The sequence below is a fragment of the Glossina fuscipes genome, unplaced genomic scaffold, assembly GCF_014805625.2.
Source record: "Glossina fuscipes isolate IAEA_lab_2018 unplaced genomic scaffold, Yale_Gfus_2 85, whole genome shotgun sequence".
NCBI lineage: Eukaryota > Metazoa > Arthropoda > Insecta > Diptera > Glossinidae > Glossina > Glossina fuscipes.
In genome coordinates, this window is record NW_023998439.1 from 239,096 (window position 1) to 266,524 (window position 27,429).

The 27,429-nt window shown below is 31.9% G+C and overlaps 1 protein-coding gene and 2 long non-coding RNA genes across 3 annotated transcripts in view; 2 read left to right on the plus strand and 1 right to left on the minus strand.

Annotated features, from left to right (window-relative positions):
* The window catches only part of LOC119638217, a 187,508-nt gene that overhangs the window by 129,761 nt on the left and 30,318 nt on the right, over positions 1-27,429 (minus strand). The gene's annotated exons all lie outside the window — the stretch shown is intronic.
* LOC119638212 overlaps positions 1-27,429 on the plus strand; it is a 324,089-nt gene that overhangs the window by 78,519 nt on the left and 218,141 nt on the right. The window lies entirely within an intron of this gene.
* The window catches only part of LOC119638215, a 49,135-nt gene continuing 30,050 nt past the window's right edge, over positions 8,345-27,429 (plus strand). The window contains exon 1 of the long non-coding RNA XR_005247399.1: positions 8,345-8,456. This is a non-coding gene — a long non-coding RNA (uncharacterized LOC119638215). The remainder of the gene's footprint in view (positions 8,457-27,429) is intronic.

Consider the following 27,429-nt stretch of genomic DNA (forward strand, 5'->3'; position numbering starts at 1 on the left):
GTATGCACGCATTCAGTTATTGTTGTCATTTAATGTTTGTTTGTTATGATAAGAAAACGAGCGGGTCATGATTTCGTAAACTTTGAAAATTAATACTTATAAAATTTTATACGTTCTGTTCAGTTAAGCGTTACTTTTCTCTCAACGTTCATTCTCTCCTTCAGCTTTAATATTATTATTCCCTAGATATGTGTGCGTTATACACAAGCGTATTACCTAAGTAATTGAATAGTTATTGTTGTTAAGGAGTATGTATGTTTATGTTTGCGTTTGTTTGTTTGTTATATTAAAATCTTTACAAGATTCATTGATTAAAATAGCGATATTCTCAAGCCCTTCAACAAAAACTTGACAAAATTTAACATAATATTCTTTTTTATAAGAAATAAATTCAAGCCTTAATAGTAATAGAAAGTAGAAAACAGACTATCGGTTCAAGTTTTTAAGATAAACTTAATCTTAAATATAAATTTAGTCGAAATCTAACTTTCCTTAAAGAGCCCTTAGAAGAAGTTCGAAATTGACTGAGGAGAAGATTTTAGTTCCACAAGCAATTATCCAAATTTGTGGTAAGCATTAAATTTTCTCATTATTTATGTCAATATTTCATTTTGTTAAAAACAATCAAAGAGATTATAGTAAGTCATGGCACATCCATCACTACACCATTTCGCTTAATATGGTTATTCATATAATGACTTTTCAAAGTAAGGCATTATTTGAGAAAGGTCGGAAAAAGTGTTCCGAAATTTGCCTATACTTTTTCTACGTCCAGTTATGTACGATTTGATAGTCTTGTTCACTTCAGGTATCCTATTCGCTGTGACATTTGGTTTCCGGGTCGAGAATTTCTACATGGAAGCGAAAGCTATTGTGAAAAATCATGATATCATGCTTTTGAGCATGAGTACCCGAGCATTCGTTTTCTGGTTCCGTTTTTATTATCAACGTTCTTTCGATTGGTTTACGCAACTTATAAAACACTACGCACAACTGATTCATTCCTTCTTTCCCTGCTTGTAGATATTCCGTCTTACGGTCTATGGTAAAAGTTTGCTTAATCTGCATCGTGATTGTTTGTTCTTTCGTTGTCGTAATGAATTACCTGACACGGTTCCCCAGTTTCCTTTTCCGAGTTGAGCAGAAAAAGCAATCCAGACCATCTTCAGCTTCTTTGGCAAAGAGCTCGCTTTATAAAAAAGCTTCCAGCGACTAGGTTGTATAGACACCTTAGGAGAATACCTTTTGAATTGTTGTGTAAAGCCGAAAGATAACACTTGGCTCACAGAAAATTGATGGCCTGACAAGTGTTCATAGATGGAGTAATGAAAATTCAAAAATGACTTTTATTTTCGTCAATAGACTGGGACTTATATATCTACTATCCAATAGTTGAGCAAATATGCTTTAAAATATCTATTTAGTTAATAAATTCTTTAGCGTTGTATGTACCTCAGTTAACCATTCCAAGTTTTAAAAGCAACAAACACAGTATCCGCCAAAGTTTGGATAGATTTTGAAGCTAAGTGGCCGATCCTAAAATGGCTGCAAAACAGAACGAAACAACTTTGTCCGTTTCATCAATACACAGGGTCTTAAGCATATAAGGAATTAAACTAAGATTTTCTCCTTCACTTTACTTGACTTTCTGTTGTTGTTTTACCTCCAACAACTCAAAGTAGAAATCGAACGTCGAACGTGAAACTAACCTAAAAAATCATATTAATGCGAACACCGGGAATTGTCTCGCATTACAAACTTTCTTACATATAATAAGTAGAGGTTATCTGACGCATCGATGCATCGGAATAATGAACAAAAATTTCGCAAACAACTGCTGCTCTTTAACACATTTTTGCCTTTGAAAAGATAAAAATGCAGATTTCTTCATAACCGTATGTTTCTGCCATTCATACGACGGCAACATATTGGCGCAAATTCAGCTATGATTGAAATTGGGGAATTTTAAATGTTCCGCTTATATAAGGGTAAGGAAAAATGAGTCGACATAAATACATTTATCCAGATATGCAGATGCCTGATGAAGAAGAAAGTAGTAGAAGTAAAAAACTTTTCATTCCGTATAGTATGTTGTTTCGTTCATTCATCAATAATAATAATCAGCATGGTATCGGCGTCCTGTAAAGCGTTATAAAAAATTCTATCAACAACAAAGTAGAAGAAGAAGAAGAAGAAGAAAAAAGAACTTTTCCATGGAAGACGAAGAAGCTTAAAAACTATCGAAAGTCAATAATTAAGTGAATCCGTTTCTTAAAGTTATTCGTTTTTAATTTTCATTGAAATTTTTATATACAAATTTCTTTCGTAAGTTGAAGTTTAAAATATTCCTTCCTTACGTGAATTGTTAGTTAACCTTATCGTGAAATGACCTGATTGCTATTGTTGCCATTGTTGTTATTGCACTCATTGCTGCTTTTATTGCTTATAGTTGAAAACACGAACTAAAGCCAGGTATAAATTAATGTTGACTGCAAGGCTATGAAATCATAACGCTATAGAAAGTAATTAACACAACACAACGTCCACTCAATCTTATGCTTATAAGTTAACGATCGCACAAGCATAACTTCATAATAACCAACAGGAAATCGATAAACTAAGGCAGGGAAAAAAGAAAAACTGAAGGTAATCATAATTAGTATTATGATAAAAATCGCTAGCAAACAAAAAAAAAAAAAAAAAAAAATACATCGCAGTGTGAAACAAGAAAGAGGAAAAACAATAAAAAAAAAAAAAAGTAAAAGAGAAAAAGTATATTTAAGAAAATGGAAAAGTTTTTAATAAATTGCTCTGGAATTTGTTTTTTTTTTTTCCTTTTTCTCTTTTTGTTGCGAAATTCTTTTTCATTACATTCCGAAACGTGAAGAGAGGAGAGAATTAAAGAAATGTTTTTCATATGAAAATTTTACTATTCAAGTGAACGTTTAAGTCTAACGTTTAAGTTGGAAATGAAAACATTAAATATGCAACAGGAGATTAAGTTAAATACTTCCCTAGGGTTAGGTCGAGACTTAATATTCCACGACACCAATTAATGTGAAAGAAAATGAAAAATATCTCCGCCACTTTTTTACTTTGATTTTGTTTAAGTAGACAGGAAAGGCTTATCAGAATCATTATAGCAATGCATTCGATAAAGCGTCAATTTTTTTGCCATAGGCTTTCTCCTCTCCTCTCCTCTCCCTATTACAGACTCCATGACCGTAAATGGCTTTGTAGCCCTCGTGCATATGAATTCGCCGTAAATTGCTTACTTAATCATAGATGATCGATTTCTATGACTTCACATAAGATGCATACGCTTTTATTCCTTTAACTTGGTCCAAGCATTTGTTCATCGTATTTTTAGTCAAGTATGGCGAACTCTCCTACAATCCATTTTCAGCTTAATTAAACAACACTTAGGCTTAAGGGCTTTAATTAGGACATTGCAGAAAAAGAAATATGTCAGCGTTCGCAGCAACAACAACAACAGCAATAGCAAAATCAAAAATAAATAATTTATAATATTTTAGGCTTCAATTACTGCCAAGCGACTTAACCCCAAATACCTATGTGCGTATACATTATTTATTTATTAATATGGCACAATACAATATGATAACGTATTGTTATAAATTCTTAGCCATAACACAATGCGTACAAAGGCATAAGGAATACATAGATACACAAATACGCAAAGGCATACGTCTATCTATATACTTATATGTATAGGTGTATATATAATCTGGCAAGTACAGTTGATCAGCTAGATTATAAATCTTCTGAAGACTAGCATTTTTGCAAAATGCAGCGAACATATGGGGACAGAAAATCGATTGTAATTGACAGTCAAAATGGATTAATTAAATTACAATTACTGCTATGATGAAACAATAGTAGTGACCTATAATTATATTGTTTCACGTTATCGAACACGAACATTAATTAAGAAGAAGAAGAAGAAAAAGAAGTCTCAAAGGACTATTATCCGCCTGAGTAGCCGAGTAGACAAGAAACGCGACTACCAAGCCAATGGTCGCGAGTTCTAATCTTAGTGCGGAGGAGCATAGTTGAGTGAGCGCTCAGTTCGCAACCAATCCCTATCTCTGTCTCTTTTCTCATCCCTTTCGGACTGTCAGCTTATTTGTTAAATCTATAGCGTATATCGTCTAAGGTATTAATCACACTAAAAACAAAACCAAAAAAAAAAAAACAAGGAAACAAGGATAATTAATATATGAATACAACTCCTAGCAAATCTGCTCTAATTTCTAGACAAAAGGTTTTCTATGAGTTTCTAAAAGGAGGTACATAAGAAAGTCGTGGGAACAGTCCTAACTTAAACCCTGTGAAGCAAACGATTAGGCAGGATATTAAATTTTCTGAACTGTAAACGTGCTGTACGAGATTCAAAATTGATATTCATCCGTGTGGCTCTCATACCGTTGCCCATTTGTATATAGCTATCGTTCGCCAAAGTTGCGGACGATTAAATCTCATTTATGCATTTTGCAATTAATGGACCAGATAGATAAATGGGAGTGGTCAGCAAAAACGTCTAGCTAGACCCAAGCTGAAGGATGGAATATTCAAAAAATGCATTAAGAGTAGCAGTAAGTCCCGACGACGATTAGTTAAACATCGCATTTTCGATTATTAGAACAAATTGGTTTGCTTGCAAAATTTAATTAAAGATGATTTCTGAGAAATTGTGCTTATGACTAATATTCTAATCTCGTAACTTTCAATGATTTTATTTTCATAAAGGTTTGCTTTTTACACAGTTGAATGAAGCTCCTTCTTAAGCTCTATTATTATTATTATTATAAATTTAGCCAGAGAATAAATTCTAAGACTAAAGTCTTAAAGCACTAGCATCTGGGGCTATCGGCTTAAGTTCTATTATAATGGGTTGCAGTTAGCTAAGAAGAATGATGGATCGGTTTTGTAAGCTTTCTTTCATAATTTCTTCTTGCCATAAAAGCCATAAAACATTAAAAGACTCTTGCGGAGTTTTATTTGAAATCTCTTTCTATTCAACCATTTTCACAATTAATATATAAGTTGACTACGGTTTCAACACAAAAGCATTACTTCAAAATATTGTCAGATTGTAATGAAATTTGCTTTAAATCACATAAAAACGTATAAATCAAATACAAATGCACGTACAATCAACAATCCGGCAAGCAATTCAGTGAAGAGTGAAGAAGACCTTAAGAATCCGATAATTGCATAAAAGGAATAACAGAAAGTACATGTAAGGGTTCATAAACTTCATACGGTATGGACATAACAATATACATATATATATACGTGTATTCGTGTACATTTGTGTTTATAGGTTAAATACACAACAGTGTGTAAATTATAGTATGCGAACGTATGGTTTGATTTTACGCACTTCACACACATACCTTTAATTTGCCGAGCATGCTGAAAGCCGTATAGAGATTGTAGTAAAAATTCGGTTTCTTTTGCTTCGCCATGCAGGTGTGTGTGTGTGTGTGTGTGTTTGCATATGTGTGTTCTTGCATGTAAAACTGGTCAACGAAGTAGTAAAAAGCTTATAAAATAAAAATAATACTGTCCTAGGACAACAAAATGTTCTTGCAATTAAATGAGAGCAACCGAAAGGGCTGAGAGAATTAAGCTGATAGATAGAAAGAGAGAGAGAGAGAGAGAGAGAGAGAGAGAGAGAGAGAGAGAGATAGAGAAAAGGAAGAAATAATAATATAGGAAAAAAATTAAAAAAAAATATGGAGAGAGCACGAGTTTCTCTCTGAAAAGCTTATTAAGAAAGGGCTCCTTTCTCTCTCTCTCTCTCTCTCTTTTTCTCTTTCTCCTAAATGTCTCTCCCTCTCTCTCTCTCTCTCCTCTCGTATGGTTTAGCTGAGTTTCTTTTACATTTATTTTGCTTTTTCTCTGCCCCATCTGTCTTTCACTCTCCCATGAAATTTCTCTCTTTGAATTTCTCGGGCGTACAAACTTATCAAAACAAAAGTTGTGATAATCAAGCCAACAATAAGAACAATTATTGTGTTTTACAAGGATTATCTTTTGTTAAATTATTTGTTATTTGTTATTTATATAGCTTTGTTTGTTTTACTGTTGATTCGCATCAAACGCTTATTCATGCACTTATGCATATACTACAGTACAAGAACACTTTTACGATTTTTTGTAGAGTTTTTAAATTATGGTTTTACTTTTGAAAAGGAATGAAACTTAGAGCACTCATGACCCTGAGAATTTATGTTTTTCTCCATATGTTTTCATAAATTTTTATGCGTTCATTATGTTAAGGACAAGTTTTTCATCTTTTCTTTTTTTTTTTTTTTTATCTATATATTTATTATCCCATAAAATGGCCGTAAGTTTCGCATTCACTGATAAGTAAAGAGATTTCATTCAAACTTGCTGTTCGAATAGGGGAGAAAGATTTATACTCCGGAAAGTTTGTGTATTCCCTATCGAGGAGTGAATCAATTTATGCATACCTGTCTGTCCTGCTAATTGACTCTAGCATCGCTATTGCGATCTCGAAACTTATGTAGAGGAGCAAATGTGATCTGGAATTGTTTCTTATGACTGCCCGTGAGTTAAGACAGAATATCGGATCGGTTAGCCCTTGTGGCATACACAAATTTTAAAAATACTGCATATTTCTTCTTTTTGTGCAACATTGCAAAGCTTTGAGTCTGGAGCTTTCGACATTGCATTTTCCTTTCATGAAACTCAATTGCTTGAAAGTTAAGTAATTCGTGGTAAGAGTTCCATCGCACTTTTGAAAGGAAGGTGAACATAACATAAATAATGTTTTTAGTTTTCGCAGTCATCTGTATGGTCTATGGTAAGTTTGCCATTCCATTGACAAGCAAATCTATTTTCTAGCAGGCTACGCAATGTAACTAACCGTAGATGCATTCAAAAACGGACTCGGGGCTGACAGTTGTCCACTTTTTGCGTACACTGTGAGTTACTGAAACGGATGTCTATGCGGAACATTGCGACTCTTGGAATTTCATGCTGCACGAGTTTTTAGATATTTACAACACACTATACTATGGATTCACTTTTTAGCTTCCCTAACCGGCTATAGATTATCCACTTCGTTACAATTATTAAGCAATTATTAAAATCGGGGGACAGTTCGAGAACAACTTTTCTTCCTTACAAGACTAATCTGTTGCGTTCACATGGAAATTATCTGCCTTCTCTGCAGTGTATGCTATGGAACGTTCGATGATATCGTTTAAATAAATATTATATCTTAATATTTTTGGTTCTTGTGGTCTTCCTAGGCATACGGCTGGCCAATTATATCTCTAATAAGTTTGTGCTCATAAACTGTGGCACTTTTAAATAAATCTAAAATGTTGTCTTTACAATCTATAATCCCCTGATAAATCATAAAAAATGAAGCATATGAAATGAAACTGTTATCTAGTGTTGCGCCATTTCTAACTGGACATTGAAAGTAAAAAGATTTCCCTTTAGTTTACGCTCAGATCGATTTCCTGCAACTGCCAAATAGTTGCCGATGCATGTCTTATAAATATCGCCCGTTACTGTATTCTGATAAGGAAGCGAGCTTTTTCATTCTCTCTTGATTAGTAATATAATTACAGTTTGACAACCATTGCTTATGAATAACATTACTTGTGATATTTTTTGGCGCGAACCTTTATATGCACGAACATTGTATTTGCTTTTGTCTGCTGTACCATTAAGCGCTCTTTCTCTTACAAATACAACTTGAACTCTCAAGTTAAAGCACGCACTATGCTCTTCAATCTTGATGGTATAGGAAAACTGAGCTCTAACTTTACATGTAAACTGAATACTCCCGCAATCGGTGGTATATTGTAGAAAGAACGAAAACATGAATGACAATAACAGTAATAATAATAACAACAACAACAACAACAACAATAACAATTATCGACACCAAAATCACAACATAAACGAATGAAATCTTATGTTTTTGCTTTATTCCTGTTTTTTTTTTTATTTTCTGTTGGTCTCTTTTTTTTTGTTTTTTTTTTTTTTTTTGTTTTATTATAGTATAAACGTAACCAATACAAAAACCGAACGCTTGCAAAAGGATACAGTAGTTAACGAAACAGTTTGCAACGAACAACCGAAACGAACGGTAATCTAAGAGCGGACGTTTTATTTATATATATATATATATCCGAATAGTGTTTGAGTGACAATAATATTAAAATACAAAAAATTATTAATAAAAGAAAAAATAAAATAATAATAATAATAATAATAAAAATTTTAAAAGTGCGTGTTAAAGCTTTAAAAATTATATATATAAAAAAATTAAATAAATAAATAAATAAATTACCGAAAAAAGTTAGAAAATAGTTTATTAAGAAAATAAAGAAATCTAAGAAGATAAGCTAATGAAACTTTTCAAGTCCAAAAATTGTAAGTGAAGTGTAAGTGCCATCTCTCATTATTAAAATAGAAAAAAAAACAAACGGAGAAAATTCTTAAAAAACAAAACAAAAAAAAAAAGACGTAAAAAGGAAAGCATTGCAAGTAAAGCCTAACACGTTATGGTAGCAAGTAGTTGTAGGAAACCTCTTTAAAATGAAATTTTTTAAGAGACAATTTAATGATATTAGAAGCCCTGTTTCCATCGGAACGCGGTGTTAGCTCTGCTGCACATAAACAATTCCTACATGTTAAATGTTGTTTGGTTGCTAAGCTTAGAACGCGTACCAGCAACCAAGTGCTATCTACATAGTACAACTTGAAATTTTGTAAATGCAAGCAAACACCTAAGCCACATACATAACATACATCTGCGAGCATAACTTAAGTTAGAAATGGTAGAAGAAACAAAAAAAAAAACAAAAAAAAAAAAAAAAAAAATTCAAATCACGAAAAATTTAACATAGCATGTAAAAGGGCTTTTCGAGGATTTTTGTCAAGAAGAAAAAATAAATTGTATGGAATGAACATGAAGCATAAAAAGAAAGAAAGTTATATATATACATATATATACTTAAAAAGATATGAATTAAAGGAAACTAAAAACTTTACATTTCTGTTTTAAGCATGAGTTGGTTTGTTAGCACCCCCCTTCCCCCCACCCGCCCCCCAATATCTTCGCTTCGTTTCTACTCCTTGCACCCGATGTAAGAACATAAGACAGATATTGTTAAAGGCAAAAGAAAGAAAAGCATGCAACAATAGCTATGCAACGCATTAAACCTTTATATAGTTTAGGTATTAACATAAGAAAACGAAGACGAAAAAGAAAAATAAAAATAAAAATGGGAAGAAGAAGAAGAAGACGAACAACAAGAAGAAGAAGAAGAAGAATGAAACGTCTACATATGTATTTAGTTGCATGTATAAGCTTTACTGCAATTCATGGCATATAAAGGAAAAGTTTACTTAACGCAAGTGCCAGGTAATGGTGCCTGACTAAATGAGGGTTTAGTCAAGCGGATTGGCAAAGTCATACATTTATTTATCAAAGCAAATGTGTTGCTTACGATTTTATTATAAAACGTAAACCTAGGGGAAGAAGACGAAACTCTGCATTTACACACAAACGCACACATATACTTATATGTGTACACTTATATGTGTTACACTTATTATATGCGTACATGAGAAATGCATTTAGTGAAGCGAAAGTATGTTGAATTGATGATGATTGTTGTTGTTTATATATATATATATATATATATTTACTATATATACATATACTATATAAGAGTTGTACTTGAACGGCAAACGAAATTTCCGTTTCCGCTAATTGTATGAATTTCTTTTTAATTTTTTTTTTTTTCATTTTTCTTCTTCTTCCTTTTCTCCTACTATTAATATCATTTTTGGTATACGTAAGCATTATAAATGTTTAAATGCTTACCTAAGCACTTTCGTATTGACTTTTCCATTAAAGCAAAAAAAAAAAAAAAATTAAGGTAATTTTTCAAAAACGAAAGAAAGCTCAACACGCACACGCTCTTACTAGACACTAGACGATTGCAATAAGGCAAAGCGAAAAGAAAACAAAATAAAAAATGAAATTTAAATTGTAAATAGTCTAAAAACTATCGAGCTTCTTTATAATTACTTTAGATTTTAGCATTAACTCGCGCTATCCTTAGCACTAGGCTCGATATTTTTTCAACTACCGAATAATTCTTTTATACATACAAATTTTTCATATTTATATGTATGTATAATGTGCACTATGTACCTTAGCTTATAGTTGATAATGACGTGATTACTTTTCGTCCCCTAGTGTATAGCCTCAAGTCCATAGTTTACAAATAAAATTTTGGCCTTGCGTTTTTTTTTTTTTTTTTATTTCTATTTTCGATTTTTTGTTTCTCTTCAAACTCTTGAAATTTTATTCCAACTTCCGTTATAAAAAGGGAAAAATGAAAAGAAAAAAAAAAAAAAAAAACAAACAAAACAAAGCGAAGCCATTTCTAACATATTTTACGTAAGTATGCAACTGAAATGTCATTTAGAGTAGATTTGTTGTTTTCATTTCACATTCATTGTTGACTGGCTCCGCATTTCTTTGAAAAGGTTAAATTAATATTTCATTTAAAGTGGCCATAAGCCAAAATAATAGAGATTTCGGTATACTAAGTTTAGAGTAAATCTATTGAATGCTAGGGTTAAGGTCTTCTAAAGATAGTATGTATCAAATGAACGATTTACAAGAGCTTTCGAATAAAATTCAAAATATTTTCTTTTCTGTTTTTTTCAAATAAAATTATTATCTATTTGCAAATGAAATGATTGTTTGCAACTAATTTGAACATTGAGTTATATAATAAAGAATTAGTCCTAAGGTATTTCTATCTTTCGAATAAAAGCAATTGAAGTAGCAATTGAGTTCTGCGGCCGGTTCATGGTTCTTACTATAGAGTAAACTGAATCGCAACTTGATCATACAACAGCAGCAGATCAACAGCAATTTTACGATTGAAAGACTTTTCCATTCTATACTAGAAGAAATGCATACATGGACAGCTGTTAACCCACTACGCGTTACAGCGAGTCCGTAACACACAGCTCGATTTCGAGAACCATAACCACTGGCCGTTGAAGGTCTTTAAACAAAGCCTTTTTCGTACCAGCTTTTATTGCTGGTGCTTGTAGGCTTTTACGATCATCAGCTGCTATTGAGCTTTATGAGCCTGAAAGCATTGCTTTCTTTGTCTATCATTCGAATGACTTTTTGTAATTGCTACGATTCCATGTAAACTTGGAAATGATTATTATGCCGGCTAAAGCAATAATCGGAATTTTAACAATAATTATTTGAATGTTTTCAAATATTTGTTCGATAGACTTAGTGCTCCTAATATAAAATAAACCTAATATTAAAGCTAATTAATACAGCTACGCGTAATTAGCAAATATTTGAAATCATTTCTTCGGTCAACAATTATTGACCAGAAGTTTAAATGCGATTCGTGAAGCCATGGTCGTAGTTCTTTTTAATCGAATCCGGAGTTGCGGAATTGAAATTTATGAAATTTTATACAATTTTACGCGATCACTCTATAGAACTTAAATGTTATATCTGTGGACAGACAAAGAGATATGGTTAACTCGTCGCAAAGGTATGCGTTAGCCACGAATATGCATACTTTACTTATATCTGAGACCAAAAACAGCAGGTCCTTATTGCACATTGTGCATAGTTCCCATTAAAGAATTGCGTTCACTTTAGTTTAGTCGAATAATGGGATCTTGAGAATACCTAAGCGGTATCTACACTTTCGAAAATTTAACATATATTAGTTTTAAACGCAAAGAGTGATGACAATAAAGCTGTTCTTGAAAGATTTCCTAAACTCAGGTTAACTCTCTCAGAGGAAAGGTTCCCACAACTCAGCCTCAGCTAAACTCTCTCAGAGATAAAGGTTCCCTATAAAGCCGTTTTTCGAATTCTTGAAATCCTATGAATTTATGCAGGAAACTCATGGTTATGTTTATTTGATATCTACATATTTGAATGACACATAAACATATATAGGAGACTGAAGCCATTATAGTGAAAGATTAAAAATTGTGAAGGATACTGATCTACTATTTACTAAGCCTACTGCAATATGTCAAAAGCGCCATTCTGATGTACGTTTCAATGTATTTTCGTATACGTTGCATGTATAAATGTTGCTCCGGTTGGGATTTCGGTTCACTTTCGGATCAAAAAAGCTTGAGTAAAAAAAAAATCTTTAGAGATTTGCTCCTTCAATTTTCCTTTAAGTCAAAAATTGCAGCCAAGTGTAAACGGGTCTCAAAACGAATTCAAAAAGGAAAGATTCTCTTATCGAAATGTAGCTTAAGCAGTATAGAGCGACTTTAAGATAAATATTTGAAATATTTTGTTGAAAAGTAATTTTACGCTCTTAAGTTAACATAGCTCCCCAATTATAATATTAGTAATAGAAAAGAAAAAAAGGAAAGGAAAGAAAAAATAGTGAATAAACGAATTGCCTTGAAACGAGGAAAGATTGTTAACTTTTCATTTTTTACTTGTGTTGCTTTAGAGCTTATGCAATTAATGGCATAAAGATGAACAATCTATTCAATCGTAAATGATTAAATATATTAAGTTTGTGCGTACATGTGCAACATTCACAAGAAATTGAGCGAGACTCATCCTTTTATAATTACCGATCGATTCGGAATCACTTTCTGAAGCGATTGGTCTTTTCTGTCCGTACGTCTACTTTCTTTTCTTGAATTTAACCTACAGGCTGCAACTTCTCAGACATTTTGATCATATTTGATATATTGGTTTGGAAAATCGTTTGGGTCGGAATATTTTTTCGACCAGTGCTTACATAATGCCTTATTTTGAAAAAAATTTTTATGCGACTAACTCTAGAATAGTGTATCGCGGCCCATAAGAGTGCTTATGCACTTTTTTTTCTTAAAACTATTTTGTATTTTTGACAGTAAAGTAAAGAATTTCATCTATAAAAATCAATGTATACAGAATGGTGTCTGTAAACAGAATGGTGTAGAGCACAGATAACATGCAAACTTGTCTTTTAGCCCGTATGTAAAGCTCTTCTTAAACCGTTTCTTAGCTAAGAAAGTTTGAAATTATTATAATTCTGATGTGAAAACCTAGGGTTGCTTTATTTGTTCCAGTTTCTTAGCTTTTGAAAAGGAACCTGTGTGCAGGTTTAATCCTAACCTGAAAAATTCAATGAAAAACTTTGAATATAAAATTTCCCATTGTCTTTGCTATAAGTTATTATTTTCCAAATTTAGTAAGAATTCGTAGGCTTTCATATTCAAAATTCAAAAAACTGTTACGCCCTGCTAGCTAAGCACTAGCTTTGTCTAGATATTGAAAAGCGTTTGTCAATAAAATCTGAAAAATCTGCCGGCTACAGCAGTCTGTCTTTTCTTATGTTTTGTAATAAAATTAAACATGTATTCAAAAAAAAGGCAATATTTTCCCTTATGCTGCTTACACAGCAAACATTATTTATTATTGGTTTGAAGAACGTTTACTTCATCATTGAAATAAAATGTCTGAGTCTCTCAGCGTTATTTATTCAATTTTGCGGTCTTAATATCTCAAATGATAAGCCGATAAAACCGACACTTTACCGTTATCAAGAGTTAAGCCAAATTTTATTCTTCCAAGTTTTCATAGGTATGGTAAAGGATTAAAATAAGTATTTGCCTAAAGTCTACGTGATGGCCATTTATGAATACTTTTATGAAATTTATATTCTCTTTCTATATGCAATTCGTTTACGTAACAAGTAGTATACCAGATTTGCTGTTCCATTTATACGCACTTAAACGTGTGTATCAGATTATGTATGCCATATACCTCTTATCAGCGTAAAATTCTGACTCAATCTAACTATACTTGTCTGCCTTGGTTTATAAAAAAAAAAAAAACAAGATTCGAGACTGAAAGTTTATATTAGGTCTAACGGAAAGTTTTCCGCGTTCCGGTCAGAACAAGTCTTAACAATTACGCGCCTATTCATTTGACTTATATTCGGCTCTCCTTTTTTATAACTGAAAGTAGACATACTAGGCTAGTAAATAAACTAAAACGAAATTGATTAACATATACCTACGGGTACTGAAAAAAGGACTGTTTACGCCGCCAAAGAAGAAATTCTACAGAATTATGTAGAAATTTATTAAAGGTATTTTATGAAGGTACAGTTTATGATAGAACATGCAGAAGAATAGTTGATTTCGAACTTTGCGGTAAGCCACGCTCTGGGCGACCATTTTTGATCGGCGACACAAAAATACTGTCAAGATCATGCTGGAGCCAAATCATTTTTTGACAGCATCGCAGATAGCGGAAAAGCTTGATTCAGCTCAGCAAGCCACTTTGGTTTTATACTAAAAACGGACAAAATTATCCTGTAGACCTATTGCATATTACCTATGTCAGCGGCTTTAGGGTAAATTGAAAAATATAAGACTAATGCGCCCACCAAGAAAATTCGATCTGGATTAGATCAGAATGAATAAAGTTCTTTGAAACATTTATATAGATTGGCTAAAGGCAATGGTCATCCAAAGTTTACGAATATAAAGATTGTGTCGAATATTCGCGCCGATAATATATTTCAATACAGGATAAATTTTTTTGTGTTCTAGTTCAATGACATATATTGAAGTGGAAGGCTTTCAATATACTTTTCTCTGCCCTGTTCGATTGGTTTCGTAAAGCCGGGAAATATTTCTATGTATCTGTATCTGAGCTTGTAACTAAAAATCTACAGTTATGAGATAGAAATGTTTACTCAGACCCCTTCCAAGTAGCTTTGTAAAAACAATGCCCATTGTTTGTCTAACACTTAAAATGTTCGCGGTTGTGAAACCTACAGCGATCGCTGTCATTCTGATACAAAATGAGGCAAATGTGAAGAAATTACTTTTACTTAATTGTATTTAACTTTAAGATATTAATACTAATTTGTTGAAAAATTGGACCTTTATCACCGTGGCTTCTATGGCATTCATTATATATATATATATATATGGCTATGTGTATTATGCCTGCTTTTGAATATTGTAACTAATTTGAAGTTAAATTAACTAACAATTTTTTAATGGCACTGTTCGGAGCGTTTTACTCTCCGCCAACATGAAGTAAGAGGTAGAGAGGTATGTCTCCACCTCTCGGGTGTTGCATATCTACGATTACTATGCAAAGTGTTTCTATTCACATTTATTTAGTGTTGAAAATTTTTTTAAATTCGAAATATTACTGACAGCCCATTGCTCTGAAAAGCATTAATTGCTTTTGTCAATCATTATGTTTTCTTGAAAATTGAATTTATTCCGAAATTATTTTAATATGAAAAAAAAAAAAAAAAAAATTAGATAATCATTTAGGTAAAGTAATACATTTTTATTTTGTGATGTGTGAATTGAATTTAATTGATTCATTATTGTTGTTGTATGTTGCATGTATTTATCAAATTTTATATGCGAAAGAACCAAAACAAAAAAAAATTTAACATTCAATCATATGGTCATGACTTTCATTGCAATAATAAATGAAACAAAAAAATATTTATTTTATATTTATGCATAACTAAAATTCTATGAAAATGAAATTAATATGAAATGATTGACAATATTCGAGAAATTAAAAAAAAAAAAATAATTAATATTTAAAAAAAATTTGTGTACTACCTTTACTTGTAACTAAATATTTAATAATTTCTCTAGTCATGTATGCACTAACAGGACAGGTTCAAATTTTCTATTCAATGTTAAAATTTCGAGGAGGTATCCCATGGATTAGACTAACGCTTTACCATCCTGGAATGATTTTCATCATATAAATACTTTCTTAATAAAATTATTAAGTAAAAAATAAGTTCGAAGACTATAGTCGGCGAAGGTCCGCTATTACCCTACGGATACCCTACAGTATTTTGCTTAATCAATCATACAACAAAAATGATAAATTACTTTTATATAAATGCTTAAAAGCCCTCATATTAGAGGATACCCAAAGGTCAACGGGGTCCAAATTTAGTAAACTTAACTTACTTTACAACATTTTATTATTTTCCAAGTGCCTCCATCAGAAGAAACCGCAAATTAGACATTCCCGCCATATAAGCGCTTGCTTTCATGCGCGCCCCTAAAAAATATATCTATGCGACCAAAATTCCCTATGGTTAATTTATTAAGGACCAAATTGCATCATGAAACATGAAAAATTAGACCTTATTTTTCCTTGAACGCCTTATATGGTTTGGGCTGCATTAAATAGAGTTACGTGATCCAAATTCTATAAGGTTAACCTTTACGTGAAATCATTACTAGGAACCGATCTTATATCAAAAAATATTGAAAATTAGTCCTGCTTGCCCGAAGAGAGATTCTATTCCCGAAGGAACTTTTATATGGCAAGTGATTCAAAATATAATTCCATCCGATCCAAACTTTTCAAATCAATTTAGAATACCGATATACTATTACTAAGAGATTTTTATCGCGACATTCTGAAAATTGCATCAATTTTCTATATATTTTGTTAATAAATTTAGAAAGTATGGATTTAGAGGGTGCCCGATAACTTAGATCACATGCTCGCACTTGCGATGCATGCGAGTAGTTAGTGAACTACATTATTCTTTTATATAAAGAATTATCGAATAAGGGGTAGTTCAAAAAGCGGTGCGATTCGAATAATTTTCAATAGCGGCCGCTCTTGGGCCAAAACTCGCCAGGGTACCAAATTTCATCAAAATATCTCAAAAAGTTGCGCACGTAGCTTGAACAAAAGAGTAGATGAGCAGCCATCAGACGAACAGACAGACAGACAAGCTTCGATCGAATCAGAAAGTGTTTCCGAATCGATCGGTGTTATAAAAACTGCATCTATGTCGAGTTAGATGGTAAAACTGCCCGCATAAACATAGTACCACAAGAGGTGTAAGGCACAAATAGCAAGAAAATCTTTCGCTGTACAAGTGCTAACTGGAGTAAGTAAAGAAAAGGTTGTAATGCTTTTTTAAGGTTTCTAAAAATTGCTTATTTAAGAATAGTTGAGAGGACCTTACATAGAGGTGAGATGATTTCTTTTTGACGCTTTGTTGCCTTGTTTTAAATGTCAAAATTGCGCTGTCTTTGTTCGTAGCATTTAATAATAAAAGATTTTTATTGTGGAAACGCATTTGGAAATAATCCAAATTTTTTATCGAAATAATTGTTGTCATATTGCAACTTTTCCTTGCACTTCTCTAAGGAAATCATTTTCTTAGATAACTCTCATTGTCATCTCAATGATGCAACGAACAAGCAGCATTTGATGTTATTGGCCTAAGGCCAATGCGCAAGTTGTTCACTATATCCGCTTGCGTTCAGTAAAAGTAACTGTTTGGGTTGGCGCTTGAGGTCGTGGCATCAGGACAGATTCTTCTTCTCGTTAAGAATAACAATGAAGACACCTTGACAATGAATACAGAGCGTCATAAATCTTTTGCTAATGAATGTCTTATGACTTTCATTGAAAAATATTGATCCAAGCAACATCTACTGCCAGCAAGGCGAAACTACATGCCGCGGAGCACGGCAACCAATTGCTTAGTTTACTGCTTGTTGAGTTTATTACAATAATTTGAAAAATTTCCTGTACCGTATGGTCTCCAAGGAGCTTCGATCAGGTCGACTTTGAATAACTGCTAGCAGACTTATCCCAAATCGTTGTTCTGCAGCACTACTACACTACTATTGGGAAAATGAAGTCAGATTTAGTGTTCAAAGTCCTTAAAAATTTGGTTAATCGGTTTCGGAATCTATTAGAAGAGATGTGGTGATGCACTTAGAATTTAATTACATGGATTATAAACCTTAAAATCGGTAAAAAGTTTCTTTTGCTTTTCCTGAACTCTTTAGCAATCTTTTAAAAAGTAAGCCTCCGCACTCTGGCACGAGAACCCACGTACAAATGCAATCTTCGCTTTTCATCTCGTAAAGTGACGTTTCGCTAATGAGACAACAATTTGCTTCTATCGGCGAACGTTTTGACACAAGTACAAGTTTTGATGGTAGGCCCTATTTTTCTTATCATTTAATAATTTCTTGCTCTCCTAGATACCAGAGTCTCTGTGACTTCAGTTTGCTTATGACTACGGTGAAGTTTTCTAGAAATTTGCAACATGATAGCTGATCGAACATAGAAACATATTCCATACAGTGTTTGTTAAGGACACTTTACTTTACAAATAAAGTCACATAGCGAACATTTAAAACAGGCAGTTACTGTTTCGACGACTTGGGCTTAGAACATATAAAAACGCTTTCCTATAGATGAGTATTGGGCGGTGCAAGCAAGGGCTCTGTCATTTCCGTGCTACAATTGTCACAATTGAGAAATGTGCATAGATGAAAGGTGATTTGCCCTAACACTGGTTCCAACAATATTTTTTCTTTTTCCTAATTGCTTTGCCCAAATTATAATCAAATTCGGTCTTACTTAATCGAAGTTGAACAATGAAATTTTAATTGTTCCCAGTTCCCAGGTGAGTGACTGAGAGTCACGTCGTGATATGATTCGTGATAAAAACAAACCCGATAGAATTAGTGTTAAAGCAAATAGGAAAGACAGTGTTGTCAACAAGGGATTGTTTACAGTGAGTGGCCGTAGCTGGTGCTAATAGAAATCGCATTTCTGATCGACTTGAGTCATCGATTATTTCGCTTTAATTTACAACAAATTGACGTAAAATGTTATAGAAATTACGTGCATATAGAAAAGTTGTTTGTATGTTTGTCTTATCCGCATTTGATTTGATTTTTGAATTCTCGAAACAATTTGAAAATATAAATAATTTGTTCTGCTAATTTAAAAACTTGCAATTATAAGCAATTGCTGTGGCACACAACAACATACACATACATACATTTATATATATATATATATAAATATATAGAGTAAGCAAACATATCGTATCGTATAATAATCCTTGACATTTTCCAACTAACGATTTGGCTTAAGAAAATAAATAAACGAAATTGCAATAATTTTGTTTTTGCTTTTCTTATTGTTGTTGCATTGGTAAAATAAACCTAAAAACCTGCAATTATGGTAAAGTTAAAGATAAATTTTCGATATATGTGTATGGACGACCACCACGTATATATATTTTGTGTGCCTATACTTTGTCAATATATTACAAAAAAAAATAAATAAAAAGGAAAAGAAGAAGAAGAAAGCAAAAATATATATATATTTTACCTTGAGTTCAATAATTTTTGCTAGGTAACTATGCTATTATTTGTTTATTTATCCTTTCAGTTGGTTTTTCGGTATTTGTTTTTGTGTCGTTTTCTATTTTTGCTTTTCCTTTCTTCTTAAGTCTTTTAGTCGTTTAAGAAAAAAAGAAAAACAACACAGAACAGAGCAGAACTTTAAAATTCATGGCTAGTAATTCTAGTTGGATATTCGTTTGTTTGTTTGCTTGTTTGTTTGTTTGTTTGTTTGTTTGTTTGCTGTTGTTATATTTTCGTATTGCTCGGTACGAATGAAGAATTTGGCAGACATACACTGTCAGAAAGAACATTGAATGCAGGAACTGAGGGAAATGCATAAAATATCTTCTTCTTTTTCTAAAGTAAACACAATTGACTTTAATTTTATTTGTTTGCAACTTTTCGACCTGCCTTCCTTTCCGACCCATCCCTTCCCCCCTCTGTATGCACAATTATGCCCTAATATCTATGTATGTTAATCTGTTACGTATGACTTTTTCATTGCTTTCCTTTTTTTTCTTCCTCTTTTTCTTTTTTATTCTTTTCCTTTCCTTTTTTTTTCTTTTTTTAACTTGCCATAAACTACAAGTAAATACTGTAAACATTTTTGAAATCATCTTTGAAAGCTACTTTTGTCATTCTATTTGTAACATTTCTATCTATTCTTATATCGGAGACTTCGTTAAGTATGTGTCAGTGTTCGGCTTTGTGCTCATTTCCTGGTCACATTTGATTGCTCCCCCCCCCTCTCTTGGTGTTGCCCTATGTGTAACAACATCAAGTACTTAGCCGAGGCCCTTCCCGATGCATCTGACGTTCTGTTCAGGTTAAGATTTGAAGCTTAAATTACTCAGTTCATATCTTTCGCCCACTTTTTGGAGTAACTAGCTTTGCTGGTGTGCTTCTAACTATCATAAATACGTCCTAAGAACTTTCTCGTTACAACTTTCTTGGTACAGTTATGCTAAGCAACTTAAACGAAGATTAGTCTTTTCATATAAGTCCCTCTGTCTTTTACCCGTTGCGGTCATCAAAATTGTTTGCTGCCTAATATCATCTTAACTGAGGGGGAAAAAGAGCACAATTTATGAACTAAGTCAAGCTAGGATTAGAAATGTGTATAGTCAGGTCCTTTAAAAGTCGATATTATTAAGTCTGTTGTCATCTAACGGACATATCCATAATTAACAAAAAAAAAACGAAAAAAAAGGCAAAAAAACTGAAATGCTTATGTGTTTGCTAACCTGGTTACCGCTTGGGGTTCGACTTCAGATGACTATGCCATATGTTTGCTTTGATTTTCCTTTTCTTTACTTTTTATAATTTTTGTTCGAATCAGAAATTTTCTGTTAGTGTTTTTTCTATAGACAAGAATTCATTTTTAAAATAGATATTTTTTTATTTTTTATTTAGCCCGAGTTTGTTTTGTATAAATGAAACTAAACTAAACTATTTTTGTGTTGTTGGCATTTTTTCTTATTTTTTGTTTTGTTTTTTCAGTCTTTTTTAGTTACGGTAGTTTAAGCTTAAAAATGGTTTGCTGTCACGCTTGATTTGTGGCAAGTTCATTTCTTATTGTTGTTGTTGCTGTTACTATTTCCATTTTATTTATTGGGTATGTCTGTTACATGTTAGTTTTTACATATCTCGCCTTATTTTGTGAACGCCTCACGCGATGTTGGAAGGCATCCGATTTTATTATTTCATTGGTAACGTTCATAGATAAATTATATCTATATATATATATATATACATACCTATATGTTTATATTTATATATAACCGTAGTTTAGACCAATAACCGATGAGATTAAGTTTAGGAGAAAATAAACCAAAAAAGATATATAGAGTCTAACCTTATCGTTGTAGCGCAGGACGCTCTTACTGCTGACAAAATATAGTCGCTTTGTTCGAATTGCTGCATAGATTTCATTGTCCTACGATACAGAACTAGTTCACGAGTGTCACCAGTCACGAGTGCCAGGAAAATGCCGAAATCTTAAGGTTTGACGTGCGAAACAGAAAAGTGTCTGCGTGCGGACCTACAAAGCTTAGCCAAGTATTCATAATCAAGGGCAAGTTCAGATCGTTTATTATACATGTATATTTAAAAATCTCTCGCTTTTAATTGATACTTGAAGATCATATCTCAAAAAATGCATTTTAATCCATGGCTGACTATTGCTGACAAGCTTAAAGTGCAATTATTCGCATGAGTTCACATGAGTCTTTATTGAATTTAATCACAATAGACAAGTCATGCAAATTATTAAATTAATACTCAAAATATTGAATGTTGAGTGAAGTCGCTGTAAGGCTAACTTTGAAATGCCGTCAAAGACGACTGTAATCCACTTTACACTCATTTTCAGCCAGAGTTTATAAGGTCATGATGAGTAAGACTAAAAATCATGCTTTAAGCAATTGCTATAAGATTTTAAAGGTGAGCTTAATGTATTCCACCTTTACTTTGCCTAAATGGTTCTCTTTCCCTCTACAATTTACTGAGAACGAAGAAATTTCCGTTGAGGGTTAAAGGAATTTTGGGAAATACTTGATTCGTTTGCTTGGATTGGTTAAAGCAAGATGGAAAGTATGATCCGTGCAGGCAAGCGCCCCATTAAAGCATGAATATGATTGTATCAAGCCTAAGCATATGTTTGAATGTTTTCATGTGCAAAGAACAGGTGAAATCAATTTCTCCGATTGTTATGGGTATTGCGAGATTCGTCCTTAGCTGCCTACATAAACTACTCTTTTTTTTTCAGTATTTTACTGAATTTTATTTATTTCTTATTTATTTGATAAGCGAATGTTTTTTCCTTTTTTTTTTTATTTTTATTTAAAACTTTTTTTATTTTTCTCTTAACATTATGTTCTAGTTTGATTTCTTACCGCATGCAAAGCAATACAAACACAATCCTCTTAATGCATATATATATATATATATACATAAGTAATCGTATATATGCAGTCATATGTATGTTGTGCAAAAACCCAAGCAAATGATTGCTTAAAAAGGATTTTAGGTTTTTGTGGTTTATTTTTATTTTTATTTTTTTTTTTTTGTAGTTTAACTTATTAAAGAATTTAATAGAAATAAATTTTTATCTAAATAAGGCAAACGGTTTTCTCTTTTTTTTTTTTTTTTTTTTGTATATTTACCTATTTATTTCTTTTTTGTTGTTTAAAGTTCGAATTTATATATATACATATATATGATTTTTAAATCAATGGAAGTTGAAAACATTTGCGGGTAGTGAAATCGACTTTTATTTTTATTTTTACTAAAGTTGTTCGCTTCCATTTAACTACAGACACTGGGTTAATAATATCTATGAATATTTCATAATCTAAGTAGATTGATGGTATCCTCCTATGGTTCTTTTATAATTTTCTGAGAATTACGACTTGCCTACGAATCGATAAAGAGATTTTGTTGATCTGATCTTACACTTACGGGCCAATTTTCAGACGAAGAGAACAAATCCTAAAAAATTACTACAAGAAACTAGGAAAACCTCAAAACTCTGTAATTTTATTGTTTGTATATTTTCATAAAAAATTTATGGCACATTGTGTGGGCCGTACGTAGTCCATATTAAGTGTCAGGTAGCTCAACAATATACGTAACCTGAGCATGGTAAGACTATGCTTTGAAAACATCTCTGAAGACTCGTGTGTGACCTCTCCTTCCTAAAGATGCCATTTTCAGTTTAGAAACAACTTTGGCTCTTTGCTTGTGCAAGTGTGGTTTGGAATCCACTGCTCGGTTTTGCTATAGTTGATAATGTACACTAAAATTCGGAGTATTCTCGAGTTTCCCAGAGTTTCACCGAGTCGAATTTGGTTTTTCAAATTCGATTTCTTTGTTTTGAAGTTACATTCCATTATTTTCAATTTTATCCGCATGCGTGGCCGAGTAGAAAAAAAACGTGGCTAACAAGCCAAAGTTTGAGGATTCTAACCCCATTGCGACAGAATACAACGGTATAACACTTACTGATTGAATATACACTGCGCACCCTCTCCCTATTTTTCTCTCTTCGCCCAGCTTCTTTCTGACCATGACTGTATTACGTGTTTAAGGGACATGTCCTAAGCGTTTGGTCATAGTCGGTAAACAAAAAAAAAAATGCCAAAAATTGTTACCTGTAGTTTGAACACAAATTTAGGTAGACCGACATCAGCGGACATATGGACAGACAGGGTTAAATCAATTCAGATTACGATTCTGAATCGACCGGTGTAATAAAAGGTGGACCTATCTAAAGTCTTACATGCGTTCGCACTAACTTAATATACTCTTTACCACACACAAGTAGTGTAGTGTATCAAGATATAATAAAACTAAAAATCAAGAGAGTCTGACTAATGACAGTTCGTTTGACGGACAACGTTTATTTCGAATGAACATTCCTGGATAGTACAGAAGTAACAACTCATCCCAGTCTGCGGTGAGAATGTTTCTTTCTCTTTGCATATCTCAAAATTATGCATTTCAAAAGCAGTAGGGAATGTCTTTGAATTCTTTTGAAATATTCGGATATATTGTGTCTCACACCATTTTGGCCCGTCTTTATTTTCTTTTTAAATGATGTAATTGATAAATTTTATAAATTATTACATGCATACAATTTAAACTGTAATATTTATATTTATGTATATATATATAAATATATTTTTTTAATTTTCTAGATGAAAAAAACCGCAATGAAAATAAAAAAAACATAGTAAATATGCAAAAATTTATTAATCAGTCGATCAATCAATCCACATAGGAAATAAACAAATATTTAATAAATTAAAATACTATAAAAATTAAAAAATTAAGATAAAAAAAAAAAAAAAAAAAAAAAAAAAACTATTTAAATATCATCTATAGTCGGCTTTTTTGTACAGATTTGGCATCTCATTCGTTGACATATAAATTGCATAACAAATACTCATACATATATTTTTGCGCGTACATACGCGTACACATAAGTACGCACAATTAAACAAGAGCCGCTTAAATAAATAAACTATTAAACTTGCATATTTAATGCAGAAAATTGGTTTTCTATGATTTAATTGATTCAATGATACGTTACGCATCAACTCTATTTACCCTATGAATAGTCATAAATTAATGCATTTCCTGTCAATTTTTTTATTTATATTATTTTTTTTATTTATTTATTTTTTTTAATTTTTTTTTTTTTTTGTATATAATTTATTTTATTTCTGCTTCATTTCTTTTGCAAGAGTATTTGCCTTTTTCTACATAATATTACGGTTATAAAAATGTCGTATTTATTATTTGCCAAAGTGTTAATTGATTAACTCTATTAACTAACAGTTATATATACGTTAATGAATTATATGACGCAAATGATGTGACGCTTCGACTACATTAATTTGATTTTATTAACTATAGTTCATAAATGCATTTATTACTAACTAATAAAAGGTAACGTTTTTATGTGATTTTTGGAAAGTATTTATGTAGTTCAATAAAGGAGCATTATGATAACGAATTGGATGAATGAAAGAAGATTTCGTTTTTTAAAAGTCGAGATAGTCAGTAGTAACGATAGGTTAATCGATTGTCTGGATTTCGATAGATTTATTATGTTAAGTTTAATACCTTCAGGCTAAATATTCAGACAATATCTGCGGATTAACAATATCTGATTAATGTCTTTCGATTAATTTCTTTAGTTTAATCTTCTCACGTAATATCTTTTAGGTTAATATCTCCATACTAATAACACCTCCAAGTCATATCTTCAGATATTTTCAAATTAATATTTTCAACTTAATACCTTCCGATAAAATCTTCGGATAATAACTTCAGATTGACATTGAATTGATTGATTCACATTCTTATTTTCATCCTGATATGTCCTTAATACAATTTTGAGATAATATATTTAAAGGAATATCTTTCAATTATTCTCCTTAGTTTAATACCTACAGGTAAAATATTCAGATAACGTCTTCACGTTAATATCTTCAGATTAATGTCTTTCGATTAATTTCTTTAGTTTAATTTCCTCATATAACACCTTTTTTAGATTAATATATTCCGATGACTAACACCTCCAAGTCAAATCTTCAGCTATCTTTAGATTCTTATATCTTCAACTTAATTCATTCAGATGAAATCTTCAGATGATACATCTCTACTTTCTCTCACTAGATGTGAGAGAAAGTAAAGTTGAGTCAAATCTTTATCTTGAAATAATGTCGGCAAAATATTTTTTTTTATTTATTAACGATTAACTTATACTTGAAATTATAAGCTAGAAGAGAAATAAAAATTCTCAAAACATTACGGTTTTGTGTACATGCGAATCCAAAGCGAGCTGACGCCCGAACTAAGCATTTGTTTGTCTGGTCCGTCGGATGTGACAAATTTTGCTTCTATCATAAGGACCCTGTGATTGCTTCTTCCCTTTAAGCCATGTAGACACATACATAATATCTGAGAACACATTAAAAACGTAATGTGATCCCTCTTATAAGACGTAAGATGACCTGTCAACTCATTAATGCTCACTTTCTTAACTGTACTAGGCGCACCTAAACGACGTCGTATTCAAACTCGATTTTAAAGCTTCAATAGTTTCGACAAATATGAGAAAAGCCCAGAGAGAGAGGGAGAGAGAGAGAGAGGGAGAGAGAGAGAGAGAGAGAGAGAGAGAGAGAGAGAGAGAGAGTGAAAGAGACAAAAAGAAGGCAGATTTCAAGGCAACTGTTCACAGATGCAAACTTTTATCTTCTCTATCCTTTATGTACTATTAAGTATGAATTATGTACTATGTACTATATAGACTATGCACTTTACGCACAGTATGTAATATATATTGCTAACTATATAGTGTGCACTTGATTCTGTCTTCTTTATCTTTCGACGACACAGTGTATCATAGATATTTGTACACGCGGAGATATATATATATATATCTCCGTGAAGTCGTTAATAAGTATTTCAAAACTTATTCAAAAGAAATACAATCTCTCTCTCTCTCTCTCTCGCTCTCGCTCTCTCTCTCTCTCTCTCTCTCTCTCTCTTTCTTTCGCTATGTGATGGATATAAAAAATTTCATTTCACAATTTGAATATTTTTATTAAATGTCAGCAAAAGCAATATAAGCAATGTTGACAGAATCAATTGTGAGTACGTGTCGAGTTGTTGCATTGACTTTCATATAAAATCATTTTATTCATAATGTACGAGAGGATTTATTATTCAATTTTTTAATCAGCATTTTGTGCATATGAGCGATTTTTCATAATTCTATAATAATATAATGTTAGGACGAGCATTATTCGATCAATTGTAGTCTTCCATCAAGTGGTCGTGTTCACGAACAAACTCTATTCAATTATTTATTCAAATACTGGCATTTTTTATTCATACACACATGCCATATGCACATATTTACATAAAGAAAAAAGGAGATATACTTAGTTAATTAAAATTATGTTTTTTTTCCTTTTTATTTTTTATTATAAATTTATGGATTTTAAATTTTTGGCTTCCAAAGTAGAATAGGATTTTCTCGTATTAGAATTTATATGAAATTGCAGTTCATTTACATGTTCATGTACATCATGTATGCAAGCATTTTTATGAATTTTGTTTTGTATAAGAAGTCAAATTATTATTAAATATATTTGTTATTATATTTGTTTTCATTTTACATCGCTTAGGTATTTGTTAGGACTTGTTAAGTGTACTATCTTTTCAAAATCGATATATATGTGTAAATACTGTTATATTGTGAAGTTTCAATGAATCTTAGTTATGCACCATTTATCCTTTCTTAAATCCAAAAGATCGCGTGTAACAGTTAAGCATCGGTAATCCATTGCATATACACATTCGTGTATTCGGACTATAAGACAACTTATGTTACGAATTTTTACAAGGGAGCAAATCTTAATTAGATCAAGTGAGTAAATCATATTCGGTTGTGACCGAATCCGTTGCATTCGGCGCTTTTATATTAAAAACGACAAAAATGTTCATCCTCTATATTAATAGGTCGGTTCGGTTGATTTAGCCGATTTTTATAGAATATGCGTAGAAAATTTCATTGTGTCTCGATTATAATTTATGAATAATGATAGAAAACAAAGGGTAAATACTCCCATTTTCTTAACTTAC